The 14091-nt window shown below is 32.0% G+C and overlaps 2 protein-coding genes across 2 annotated transcripts in view; one reads left to right on the forward strand and one right to left on the reverse strand.

Moving 5' to 3' along the window:
• Positions 1-14091, forward strand: part of LOC140052670 (heterogeneous nuclear ribonucleoprotein A/B-like) — a 279728-nt gene that overhangs the window by 184749 nt on the left and 80888 nt on the right. The window lies entirely within an intron of this gene.
• The window catches only part of LOC140051694 (RYamide receptor-like), a 57505-nt gene that overhangs the window by 22556 nt on the left and 20858 nt on the right, over positions 1-14091 (reverse strand). The window contains exon 3 of the mRNA XM_072096986.1: positions 477-776. The gene's annotated coding sequence lies outside the window, so the exon portion shown is untranslated. The remainder of the gene's footprint in view (positions 1-476; positions 777-14091) is intronic.

A 14091-nucleotide genomic window follows, 5' to 3' on the forward strand; every position in this document is an offset into this window, starting at 1 on the left:
TTCGATCCATGGACTATCTATATATACAACATATTTAGGCTAACCCTAATATAAGTAAATTATAGCAGCAAAAGCGAAGCACGGTAATTAAAAAAATATAAATTTTTCTTAAAAATTACAAAAATATTACAAACACAAAATTGTCACCGAGTTCTGGTATAGAATCTTATTCGCAAGTTTGTTTTTTTAGCCAAAAAAGATGTAGTCCAGATTCCAAAAGATCACAAACTCTATTGAAACCAAGTATGAAATCGCATTCGTATTAGTCCAGCTAAAAAAGTGTGCGGTAATTTTCTGTTAACCTATTCGAGATTACGGCAGTACTAAAATAGTAGATTGAATACATACACAAACTATTTTGTCAAAGAAAACCCAGAGAAAAAAACCAGTTCGACCTGATGCATAAATAATATACATACCTACAAATTAAATTAAACTAAAATATTGTTTATAATTAATATAACATATCTCCTCACCTTCTTAATTTCCTTGTTGGAGGACGTTAATTCACAAGTGCTTGTATATTCTGCGTGCTTGAGTTGTACGTTGACTATGCAAACCCTAGCGTTTAAGTCACTGTTTTACAGTACAAGAGCCATACAAATACTCTGGATTCAACCATTTAGCTTGAGGGGTAAACATTATTTGCTACGGCACCGCAATGGGCTGGCTCATGCATCAAAGTAGATGTGATTGGGTTAATGAAAACATTACGTGATGACTTCAAATCTGGAAATTAGCTTTCTTATTTAAGTCGGCGTGGTTGAATTTAGTGGCTACAAAGAAAATCGTGCATTTATTTGTTTATAAAAAGGTAATGATAGGCCTAGCTGTGTATAATGTAGTTGAAAAGAGAGAATACTATACATTATTATAATGAATTATATTAAATAACAATTTAGCATTTTCATGTAATTTCAAACGGTAACATTGACTCACTTGTACAAAAGAAATTAACGGATATCCCTTTGTACGTCTGGTACTTCCATTTAAAAGAAATAAATACAGTTTTGACCCCACTATTACACAATTTGTTTCTTTGCTTCTAAACATTGTAAATCGTTTTCTGTTAAATCAGGTCAAGAAAACTGAATATTTATTAACGGACATTTTGTTTAATGTTTCGGGTGAAAAAAACAGAGAACTATAATGTTAAGACAGTTCCCCTTTATTGATGTTTATTGCTAAAGGTCAAAGTTGATAAGAGTGTAAAAAAAACCAACAATCTTTCAATGATGATCTAAAAGCTTCTAACAAACACATTAGTCCATCAGTTCAAGACTGGAAATTAAACTTGCCTTCAAAATAATACACTTATGACTACCTACTGCCATATTACATATCGTATTATATTTTAGTAAAGTGATTATCGCACGGACTTTGATGAGGTTGGTATGTTAAAAGTCCAGGATCGTGTCGAATTTCTTAGAGTCTGTCATGTTTTTAAAATATATAATCATTGTTGTGTCACCTTATTTATGCAATCGTTTTATTAGAATTTCAGACAGTCATAATTACAATACTAGGGGATGCAATTTTAATTTTAGAATTTCAACTATCAAGCCAATGGCACATGTGACCTTTTTTTACAATGCTATTAAAGAATGGAATAATTTACCAATTAACATTAAGGAATCACAAACTGTTTGTTGTTTTAAAAGTAAAGTTAAAAAGTATCTACAGGAACGTACACTAGCACTTGAAACTACTGTATTTAATAAGCGCTTCTTCTATTTTTGATTGTCCTATTGTTGTTTTTTTAGTAATTTTTATATGTTTCATTGTTTGTCTTTTTTGCTGTTCTTTCAAAGGACCTCATTGGAAACAAGTCCGTAGAGGACTTTTATGAGTTATCCTTGGCATCCTTTCTTGTTTTATTCATGGTTTTTTATATTTGCTATTTTTAATTGTATGTCTGTGATTTTTTATGTACTGATGCCGAAATAAATCAAATCAAATCAAATCAGGTACCATGAAAGACGTAACACAACTGCAATTTATACTTTATTTTTATACGATATTTTTATACGATATTTTTATGTGATAAGTGAGCAAATGCAATTTCCAGTTTATTTGGACAATAAAAGTTATCTGTATCTGTATCTGTATCAACACAACTAAAATCAAGGACGTACTATAGAACCTTGTGATGACTTCCAATAAGCAGTCAACTAGAAATACTTTTCATGAAATCATCAAAGAGCAGAAACGTACTAAAGAACCTTGTGATGACTTCCAATAAGCAGTCAACTAGAAATAGTGTTTATGGAACCATCAATGAGCAGAAACGTACTAGAGAACCTTGTGATGACTTCCAATAAGCAGTCAACTAGAAATAGTGTTTATGGAACCATCAATGAGCAGAAACGTACTAAAGAACCTTGTGATGACTTCCAATAAGCAGTCAACTAGAAATAGTGTTTATGGAACCATCAATGAGCAGAAACGTACTAAAGAACCTTGTGATGACTTCCAATAAGCAGTCAACTAGAAATACTGTTTATGGAACCATCAAAGAGCAGAAACGTACTAAAGAACCTTGTGATGACTTCCAATAAGCAGTCAACTAGAAATAGTGTTTATGGAACCATCAATGAGCAGAAACGTACTAGAGAACCTTGTGATGACTGCCGATAAGCAGTCAACTAGAAATACTTGTTATGGAACCATCAATGAGCAGAAACCTATAACTATAAAACCTTGTGATGACTGCCAATAAGCAGTCAACTAGAAATACTGTTTATGGAACCATCAAGGAGGAGAAGCGTACTAGAGAACCTTGTGATGACTACCGATAAGCAGTCAACTAGAAATACTTGTTATGGAACCATCAATGAGCAGAAACGTACTATAAAACCTTGTGATGACTGCCAATAAGCAGTCAACTAGAAATACTGTTTATGGAACCATCCATGACCAGAAACGTACTACAGAACATTGTGATGACTGCCAATAAGCAGTCAACTAGAAATACTTTATGGAACCATCAAGGAGCAGAAACGTACTAGAGAAACTTGTGATGACTTCCAATAAGCAGTCAACTAGAAATACTGTTTATGGAACCATCAAAGACCAGAAACGTACTACAGAACATTGTGATGACTGCCAATAAGCAGTCAACTAGAAATAGTGTTTATGGAACCATCAAAGACCAGAAACGTACTACAGAACATTGTGATGACTGCCAATAAGCAGTCAACTAGAAATAGTGTTTATGGAACCATCAAAGACCAGAAACGTACTACAGAACATTGTGATGACTGCCAATAAGCAGTCAACTAGAAATAGTGTTTATGGAACCATCAAAGACCAGAAACGTACTAGAGAACCTTGTGATGACTTCCAATAAGCAGTCAACTAGAAATAGTGTTTATGGAACCATCAATGAGCAGAAACGTACTAAAGAACCTTGTGATGACTGCCGATAAGCAGTCAACTAGAAATACTTTATGGAACCATCAATGACCAGAAACGTACTAGAGAACCTTGTGATGACTGCCGATAAGCAGTCAACTAGAAATACTTTATGGAACCATCAATGACCAGAAACGTACTAGAGAACCTTGTGATGACTTCCAATAAGCAGTCAACTAGAAATACTGTTTATGGAACCATCAAAGACCAGAAACGTACAAGAGAATCTTGTGATGACTTCCAATAGGCAGTCAACTAGAAATACTTTTTATGGAACCATCCATGACCAGAAATGTACTAGAGAACCTTGTGATATCAACTGGAAGTACTTTATGGAATAATCAAAGGCCAGAAAGGTACTATATAGAACCTTGTGATGACTGTCAATAAGCCGAGCAGTCAACTTGAAATACTTTATGGACCATCAAGAGCAGAAACGTACTAGAGAATCTTGTGATTGCCAATAAGCAGTCACCTTGAAATACTTTATGGAACCATCAAAGGCCAGAAACGTACTAGAGAACGTTGTGATACTGCCAAATAAGCAATGTAATACAAACATTTCCTAAAAAATTTTGTTTTTGTGGAGCATTCAAAGAGCAGACATTTCAATCGTTCCATGCTAATTTACCTTGTAAGGCGTTATTTACAAATCTTTAATTGTGTGCAGATTAAAATGCTCTTGGCTTCTAAATGATGTTTGCTTGAGCAGTATATTTAGCAGGACCAGCCCCGATTTGATGAACTGGTTGATAATAATATTATCTACTTCACAATTTCTCATGGTCTAGATTAGAGATAAGGACCAACTTTCTTTAATATGTCACAGTTGGTCGCGATGTGGTAATTAAGATTGGAAGCGATAAAGCTAGTTTAAATGCTACAAGTCTGTATCATTTAGCCGGTTCGTTTTGTTTTATAAACAAAAATATGATAATGTGTATATAATTATGTCTTATGTTCATCTTGTTTTTAGCGGTTGTGTTACAAGGAATATTTTCTTTTTATCATGTAGTTACATGTGTTGTCTTGGTTATATCTTTTCATATTTTGATAACGAGCTCATTAATTTAGATAGAACATCATCAGTGCACTATGTAACATTAAAACATCAATAAGCTACAATCATAATTTTATTAACCAGTAGGTTATATCTAGGTTATAAAAACAAAATGTAAAGAGTATTCAATTATGATTTAATTAGACCGTGTATTAAAGGGTTCGGAAATGAACTTAAGTAGCCATGTAATCAACAGTATCATCACTAAGGCAGACTATCGGCTATTGGCACGAATCACGACATCACTGTTTGTTTAAGCTTTGCTATACATTTAGGTTCAGAAATATTCTGTGATGCCAAGCTAGGTTAATTATTTTGTGAGGTTAAACAAGAAGGGAACTAATTCTAGCACGGTTCAAGCTAAACTGTAACGACTAGACGGCGAGTATATAGACGTGGACGTTTCTAACAAACATTAACTTTGATCCTTCCATCCATTATAAAAGAAATTATAGTTACTCCAAAAGAGTTTTAAACCATGCGTTGGGCTGTGATGACAGTTTAAAGATGATATATATAACATATGTAACATCATGTAAATATCAACAGACATACGCAGAGCTCATCATTAAACTATACAGACTTTTATTATCTAATTTCATATAATGATATAATGTTAATTTCAGGTAACTAACATCTGCTTTGAGTTGTGTTATTTACGTTATACTAAACTTCGTGTACAAAGTATATGTATTTTGTTGTGCACATTGATGTATCGTGTTAATGCGTATGTAATGTTACAAGGGACTGATTGATTATTTGCAAAAGTGTATATGTATCTAAGAATTACATTAAGAAAACGAGTTCGGAGGTCATATTCATACTTTGACCCATTATTTTGATGTTCGTTTCTAAGATCTATTTCTTGTAAGTTACAGAATATCAATGATTCAATTATTTAAGAATGAAGTTTTTCTGTTAAATTGATTTTTGTATAAATTATTTTACCTTATTTGGTATTTTTTGTTTGGAAATTGATGCTTTAAATGGCTAAAATCATGTGGACGTACCAGGAGAACAAATAACTAATAATTGTGTATCAATAATATTTTTTATTATGATATAAAATCATTAGAATCATCATTATTAGGGAGCTTTTAATTTGCAACGACCAACGACCAAACTATACGTCATGTTATTTCATAAATGATGTTTGTTTAAACGAAAGCTTTGGCCAAAATTATCATTAATTTCGATTATATTTTATTTTGTCCGAGTATGTCGAATATATATTAGAGACGTACCTCAAGAACAAATTATTTCAAAAAATATTAATTGACCGAGAAAAAGGGGGAGTGTGTGCATGTTCCTCTGGTTCTTTTTTTTACGTTATGTTTATTACAAATAAACCAATCTAAGACAGAATGTGCAATATATATTCAGAAATAATACAAGACAATAAGTTATTATTATTATTCAACTCAACACGATTAAATCATGGAGGTATTATTACGGTATTCCTTCCAAATTAAATAACATACGTACATGTATGTGTATACATATTATTTTATTAAGTTTAAAACACGACACAGGTGTCATCTGCACGTCATCTACGAGTGCGTAGAATGTATTCCGATATTAATTTAAAACCAGAGGTTGACATTAACAACGAAATTAAACTGGTTTAATTTATAATGTGAAAATGAGAACTAGATTGTATTAGAGCCTGTATGGCACTTATTATTAATAACAATCGTAGAAACAGGCTGAAGACAATAAACAATCCGGGGTGCTAAGAATTAAGATTATTTATTAGAAATCAATTTGAACCGAAAGAAGGCCGTAAATTTTGTCAATATAAAGCTAGTCAGGTTGGCTAAGTGTTTACCATTAAACTTGGAACGTTAAAACGGGTGATATTTTCTACATTAATATTCAACTAACTATTAATGCTTAAGTAATTTATTCCACGTTAAATTGAAAATCTTACAGTTGCTGCTACGAAATAGGATTGTGAAGTACCACATATTGACATAGTCTTTTTGTTGTTTTCAATTAATTTATCGTTTGTGTCATGATCGTTACAGCATAGAGGTATATACCTCCATGGTTATAGTATATAAATGAATATTATAAATAATACGTCAAATGGTGTATTTGTCGTTAGTTATGGTCGGCCTATACATACTTTGACTTACATAAAGGAACAACAATCCGTTTATATAGACTAAATGTGGATTAAAAATAAATCAGATACACTAAATTTGAATAAAATACCGCTCACTACATTACACAGAGCAAGAGTCCGTAACTACATGACCCAGATGATCTTGATGGTAACATAAATAAATCCTCGCCACATACACATCTGTAGGCCTACTATCCTGTTAAAATAACCTAGATTTGTCATTCTTTTTTAGATGAATTACGATATAAAACTCATTTATTATATCACTAATTAAAAAACACAACACAATGATTAGAAGAAAAAAAAATCAGAAACAAGATGAGTTTTAAAATTTAGTTACAATACCAGACCTGCATAAATCAAAATGTATTTTGTATAAAACATTACACATGTTTAATAAAAAGGGTGAAGGTTAAATTATTAAAGACGCATAATGCGTTATAACACGGATATCAAATATTATTTTGTAAACGCATAATGCGTTACAATGGTGGTGGCAAGAATTATTTTTTGAAAACGCATAATGCGTTACAACGTGGTATCGAATATTAGTAAAATAAGCTCTTACGTTCTTAATTAGCGTTGTTATGATCGTGCAACAATTAGTGTGAACAGTATAGAACATTTGCTGCCTGTTTAAATACAGCACGGATACATAATGTATTAACACAATCAAAGCAAGGAAACAGGACATGGTGATGGATAGTGTGTACTTTGAATCACAATCGATATAAGAATTGATTTAACAGTGCATTTACCATTAGTTGTTATATTTATGAACTGCTATCTTCATCTAAAAGTAGATGTACTAACCACTAAAGCTAATAACACGACAATGTATATTGATAATTGGAAACATTACGTCCTTTCAGTGTTTCAAAACATTCGTTATTACACGTGCCTAAAGTGCATCATCATCTTTATATTTAGATTTGGGTTCATTCCATTTTGTTTTATGACTCGATCTTATGAGATTTGGCTTTCTGAAAACTCCCTGTGTCTTTGAATATAACCGTCTATGGTGTGTTACACGGATTTTGGACGCACGTCGCCAATCTTTTCATATACCCAATTTACACATACGAGCGGTAATGGCCCACGTAGAATCATCCTCAGCTGAAACCGCTCGTCCGATCCGCGTTGTGTATGTGTAAATGGTCAAAAGAAATAACATAGGTTCTATATTTGTATTACCATTATCGCTCGTCTGTGTAAATTGGCCTTTATACGGTTCATCTTAATCTTAAATACCTTCCGATGAGTGATTTAATTCAAACTTCCTGGACCCGAAATCCACAAGGACCGGACCGGACAATTTCTAGGAGTATAAATAATTACCTATACCAATTATTCATTACAATGCAAACCGATGTTCATACAGGCCTATTGGGTATAATCGGAAAGTACTATAGTACTTTATATAAATATTACCAGTTCAACTTGTTCCTTCGCGTTATAACAACTGCTTAATTTAATAATATGCCATCACTTTTGTTATTTCCAACACAATCTCTTCCGAATTTAATTAATTTATAACAGTTAACTTTTCTTTTTAATTCTCATATACATCCGTACTATAATTACAATATGCATTGTAGCTATTAAATGTCTCATGGGAAGCGTTAAGTATAAAACAAATATATAAGCACATCGTGCTTAAAACGAATGTGAATGTGTATGACATTAACCTGGGGGAAATGCAATTATTTTTTAGAATTTTATGTAAAATTAAAACATGTCATATTGTTTAAATTGGAAAGTGATATTTATAACATAATCAATTGAGTGTGTCGCTTGGTACTACTGCCGTATAAAAACAAAAGTAAACAGGCTTCTGTAAAATGGATGCATGGTTAGAAATCACATTTTAAATAATACATAGGCCTTTGAACACATTTTCAAATTATTTATAATTTTGTGTTTTACTTTTTCTATTATTTCTATATCTTTTCAGTATTCTGTTTACTGATCCAATTCAAAGAAAATGGAAGTTTACCTTTAAACCGCCCGCCCGTTCCTGATCAACAAAACACAAAAGTTACCAGTAGTTTTTCTACAAAATGTTAAGAGCTGATTTTAAAAAATAAAAGAATTGTTTAGTAACGGCCGGGGTCTACTGCAAATAAAATACATTATGCTTAGTAATTTGTATTTTTATATACAGAAGCTCATGAGCCGAGAGTGTACACACAGTACCCGACCAGTTTGCCGAAACATTTGGCAATATGGATGTGCCGATTTGGAAACAGTGGTCTACTCATTCTCGGCAAACTGGGATTCGGCAACACTGGAAGTCGAAAAACTGAGAGTCGGCAAACTGGGATTCGTCAAACTGGCATCGAAACGTACACTCAACGATCGGATGCCTAATTTTGCTATTGCACAGCGGCTAGAGTGAATACAATTACATCAATAGAGCTATATATTCGTTCAGAACGTCTTCGGGAAAAATTAAAAATATATATAAATATTTAAATTAGCACATTTAAACGCTTTCATTATGAGCGAACCAATTCTCCAACAGAAGCGGAAGACATGTGAACATAAGTTATGAACTAAAATCAATAATCAATATAATAATAAAGATGCAATGAGCACCTAGACCCAGTGATTTCGTGCCGCCACATATCATAACACATCATCATCTCATCACATTATACCACAAATGACCAAGGTTCAAGCAACATCATTTGTGTAATGTGAAATGGTACAATGGATTGCTAATTGATATTTACTGTTTCATCAAGGTACACACGTATGAACCAGAAAACGCGTCATAGTATGAAACACTACTTAATTAAATTAAAACAAATCTTGTGATTAACCTACATTGTAGTCATATTAAGAGTACTCCAGAAACACGTCAATAAAGATGAATATCAAGTATGCTAGGTTGAGGCACCATGACGTAGCAACGATCAAGTACAATGCCAGTTGATAGTTAAGTTTCATCACTCAAACAATACAAATACTAATCATTAATATGAAGCTGTTTAGGCAATGCGTGTTATAGGCCTACTATTGCGTGACAATACAAATGCCTTAAAGGGATGATAGCATTTTATTAAAATTTTTAGTTTGACAGAAGACGGTGTCCTTTAATAATTTAAAAGCCTAATTCCGATTCATGAATCTGTCGAGAGACGTTATTCACAAAAGACAAATATTTTTAAATGCAACATTATATGTTTATTTATTTAATGCCAGTTTACAACAATTGCAGCAAAAGAATAATAATATCTAGTCTAGCTTATATATAGCAATCAATCAAACTTAAAATAACATTAATGTTGAATAGGCAAATACTTTATATCCAAAAACAGTACAGACAAGGTAGGTCATTTCATTTAATTTGATTTTCATCACGAATGTTTTCGACCATTGGTCTTTCTCAAGTGATACATAATTGGTAGAAAAGGACATATTTGAAAAAGTCTTCGTTTATAAGCCTATACTAGAGTAACTACTAAAATAGATTGATAAGCATACAAAGTTTAAAATATGATATTACAAATTACAACGCTTCTATCGATTTTATTAATTTTCAACTGGGAATACTCAGATTCGGACGAATTGTAGACGAATTTGTTTCTTATTTCATTGTCTATACTTTTTTCTTATTTAATTATGTAAATAAATTATTTTATTAATTAATTATTTAAAGTAAATATATTCTACTGGTGTTTCATCCGATTCTCGTACGGATGTCACTAGCAACAGGTTTTTTTGTCTTTCTTCTTTCTTCTTCTCATTCATACCTTCATAGTTTACTGTTTATATATCCCGACAATTTGCAAATACGTTGTATTATAAAAAGATTATGACACCGGTGAGTATGATTAATAACTCGAGTGAAAGTATTATACAACAAGATGTGAAAGTAGCTCGATTGCTTCATGTCTTAAAATGACAATTAGGCCTATTATATTGAATTAATATAAGAGCAGACTACATAATTACTTATTAACTAACTACAATATTAAAACATTTTAGTTCATACAATTTATTATTCTCTATTCTTAACCTCTTTAACGACAAAGATTCAAACGTTGTACTCCATGTAACCTCCTTCGTCTATCTTGTGTCCTGGTGGAATCATAACTGTGTTCTGCTTATTATCACCACCAACGTTGTATTCCATGTAGACTTCTTCGTCCATCTTGTGTCCTGGTGGAATCATGGAAACTGTGTTCTGCTTATTGTCACCGCCAACGTTATACTCCATGTAGCCGTCTTCGTCCATCTTGTGTCCTGGTGGAATCATGGAAACTGTGCTTGTTTTCTGCTTATTAACTGTGTTTCTTCTACGAATCAAATACAAAGCAAGAGCCATGATGATGATGACGAATACGATGTTTCCAGCAATTGATACATATAACCATATAAATATAGGTATACTTATTTCTCCATGATATAACTCAACAGTAACAGGAAGATTGTTGGTAGTGTTGTAATTGTAGATGTCAATGGTCGCATCTTTTGCTGTCAGTAAATGGTCATCGGTGAGGCTTTGCAAAGCTTCAGAAATAACATTCAGATGGATTTTCTTGCCATTACATGAATAGTTTCCTTCATGCTTTATTGACACGCAAGTTATATCAATCTTTAACAAAAATGAGCTCCTGTTAGCTTTATCGCAAACCACATCCACTCCACATTGCATATTTTCCTACGAACCTCCAAATACACATTTCCATCAGATTTATAGTAGATTTTCTATCAAATCCATTATCTATATATAATTTAGAATTACGGTATATTTCATTCCTGTCATTCACACACAGCATTCTTGCACTGGAGCCTTTAAATAGGGTAGATCCTGGCGTAACATTAAAATACACGGCAGCAGACTCATGGAAGATGATAATCACTAAAACGATGAACAAATACTTTATAGAAATACCCATCTAGCTATAAAATGCGTACAGATTGTTAGGGAAAACGTTTGTATTCGGTTGTTGCAAATAACTAAATGAACTTTCTAAAATTATCAGTTTCGGTTATTTTGGTATTTGTTTTGAAGTGATGTTTCTGTAGAACCTTATAACCCTGGATATACTTTACCTTTTTTGAACTACAGTACTTGTTTAATGAACCGAAATAAATGTTTTACAAATATTTTTGAATCAAAATTGTACTATAATTATTTTAATTAGGTATGGTGTACATATATAACAACATTTTTTTAGATAAATAGGGCCTACGTCGAACCTACTATAAATACCACATTTAATTGTTACGGTGACCACCTCTGTTTACTTGAGATAATTTTGAAATGTAAATGTTATATTTTGTTTACTGAATACTACAGTCAATAACGCGTGTAGTGAAATGGATAATACTTTCAAGATTCTGTTTTCCTAAAAAATATTGAGATTGTTTGATGCTAACGACAGTAAAATATTGTTGTGACGTTAGTTGAAAAGTAAAGTCCTGTGTTGCCGCGTGCGTGTGGATCTCAGACGTGTGTACTCGACTGCTATAATCATTAATGATATGGTTTCAACAAGGTTGTATAATTTGATACAATTAGTAACGCGTTCCCATTTGAAGTAAATTGACATTTAGAACAAATGAACCTTTTGTTTATTGTTTTGAGATTCGTGCAAAGAAAAGGTTTCAGTGACAGTAATGTTGAGAATCTATGAGTAAGGTGACATACTTATCCACTGAAAATGCGCAACAAACATTTAATTATGACACAATCACGTGCGTAAGCAACTAAACATTATTTCCGTATCCAATATTGATTATTCGTGTAATAATCAATCTAATTGGCCTTTTAACCTCCCCAGCATAGTCCTAAGGTTTCAATAAAAGAAACGCGTGGTAATCTATACTTACTATTAGGAAATGTACAAGTAAATACATCCTTAGCGTTATATTAGACGATCTCTTACTAAATCAAGATTTGTTAGTTTCTTGTACAGAATGGGACATTGACCGCTAGCACTCATATTATTTTACGAATCATACATAAATACATAATAATAATGAAGTTTGATCTTATTTTATGTGCTAGAATTAAAGTTTCTTTCTGTTGAATTTGATATTTGTGTTTTATGATAAATTTTGATGATATTCGTTCGTATTTTATGTCGGTTTTAAATGAAATTTGAGAGCTAGGGACAAATGTGTAGCCTACCTTAAATCTGTTGATGATTTTCAAAGTATATATTACATAGAAAGATTATGGAAACATAACTAGGATGTAAAAATCACAAGTTGATAGATATTATGAATTAATGGAAAACGATCAACGATTTGCCTCCGGCCACGGATGTATCATATTTCGATTGCAAATCATCATTGGTTATTCATTTATCTATCAATATTTATAGTGGAAATCACAACTATAAGCCCTACTGTTCCTCCGTTTTCAGTATGTATTCATGTGAACAAATACTCTATGTACGTTATAAATTGTGTTTTAGAATCTTGTTTACATGTCATTTACACATTTTATATTTGATTGTATCGTGAAGTATTAGTTCTATTGCACGGTAAGGTTATATTGAATGGTTCTTCTATTCAACGGTATTATTCTGACAAAGAGTTTACTTTAGAACAGAAAACAAATAATTAATCTTTTGTAAACAGGATCATATGTTTTTATCCTGTATGTTTTAAATTAAAATAATAGTTTCATTCGTTGAAAGTTTGACTGTTCTATTTTATTCTCGGCCTCGTCAAGTATAGAGCAGTCACTCATTCAACTCTTTGAGAATATATTCATTATTTGTATATCATTATTGTTGAATGCAGTAATTGTGTTACCACGTGTTGTTGAATGTGCCATGCAATGTCATTATATTATGTTAACAGAAGAACAAGACGATGACTATACATACATTATCGATACATTCAATCATAATAACAATGAAAGTATTACGTTTCGAATCATACTTTAGTTGTTGTCAAACTCTTACAATTGAGATGGAAATGATCACTTTAAAATTGCGACGATAATCAATAGATTGTATACAGTTATCGTAAGTATTGACTTATCGACGATATTGACGTTTTAAATGGTCATTAAATCAATGCCACGTTGACGTGATATATACTAGTATTGCAATCATTTTCAAGTGTATGGCCTTGGTAATGAATCGTTCATTGTACCACGGAGAAGTGTTCTAAAGCTGACAAAATCGCATTTACTAAAAGCTGTCAAAAATTGGTTTCTATATTATGTGAAGTAACAGTAATAAAACCTGTCAATTGAGACAGCATAATAATGTTCAGCGTGTAAAGAGAGCGTTTTACTTCTCTTACGCTTGCTCTTAGTGTTGGGGATTTCTTTATAATGCATGAATATGAATAGTTTGAATTAAGTCCTTGATTGCTATCAAGATAATTATTCCAATATGACAGCATGTATAATTTCCAATTTATTTTTTTAAACATTGGTCTGTTTTAATATTATTATATACTAAGAATGAGTCTAATCTTACAATGTCTTACTTGTATTCATTTAACAATAGAGTTT

This window comes from Antedon mediterranea, chromosome 6 (assembly GCF_964355755.1).
Source record: "Antedon mediterranea chromosome 6, ecAntMedi1.1, whole genome shotgun sequence".
In the NCBI taxonomy this organism is placed as follows: domain Eukaryota; kingdom Metazoa; phylum Echinodermata; class Crinoidea; order Comatulida; family Antedonidae; genus Antedon; species Antedon mediterranea.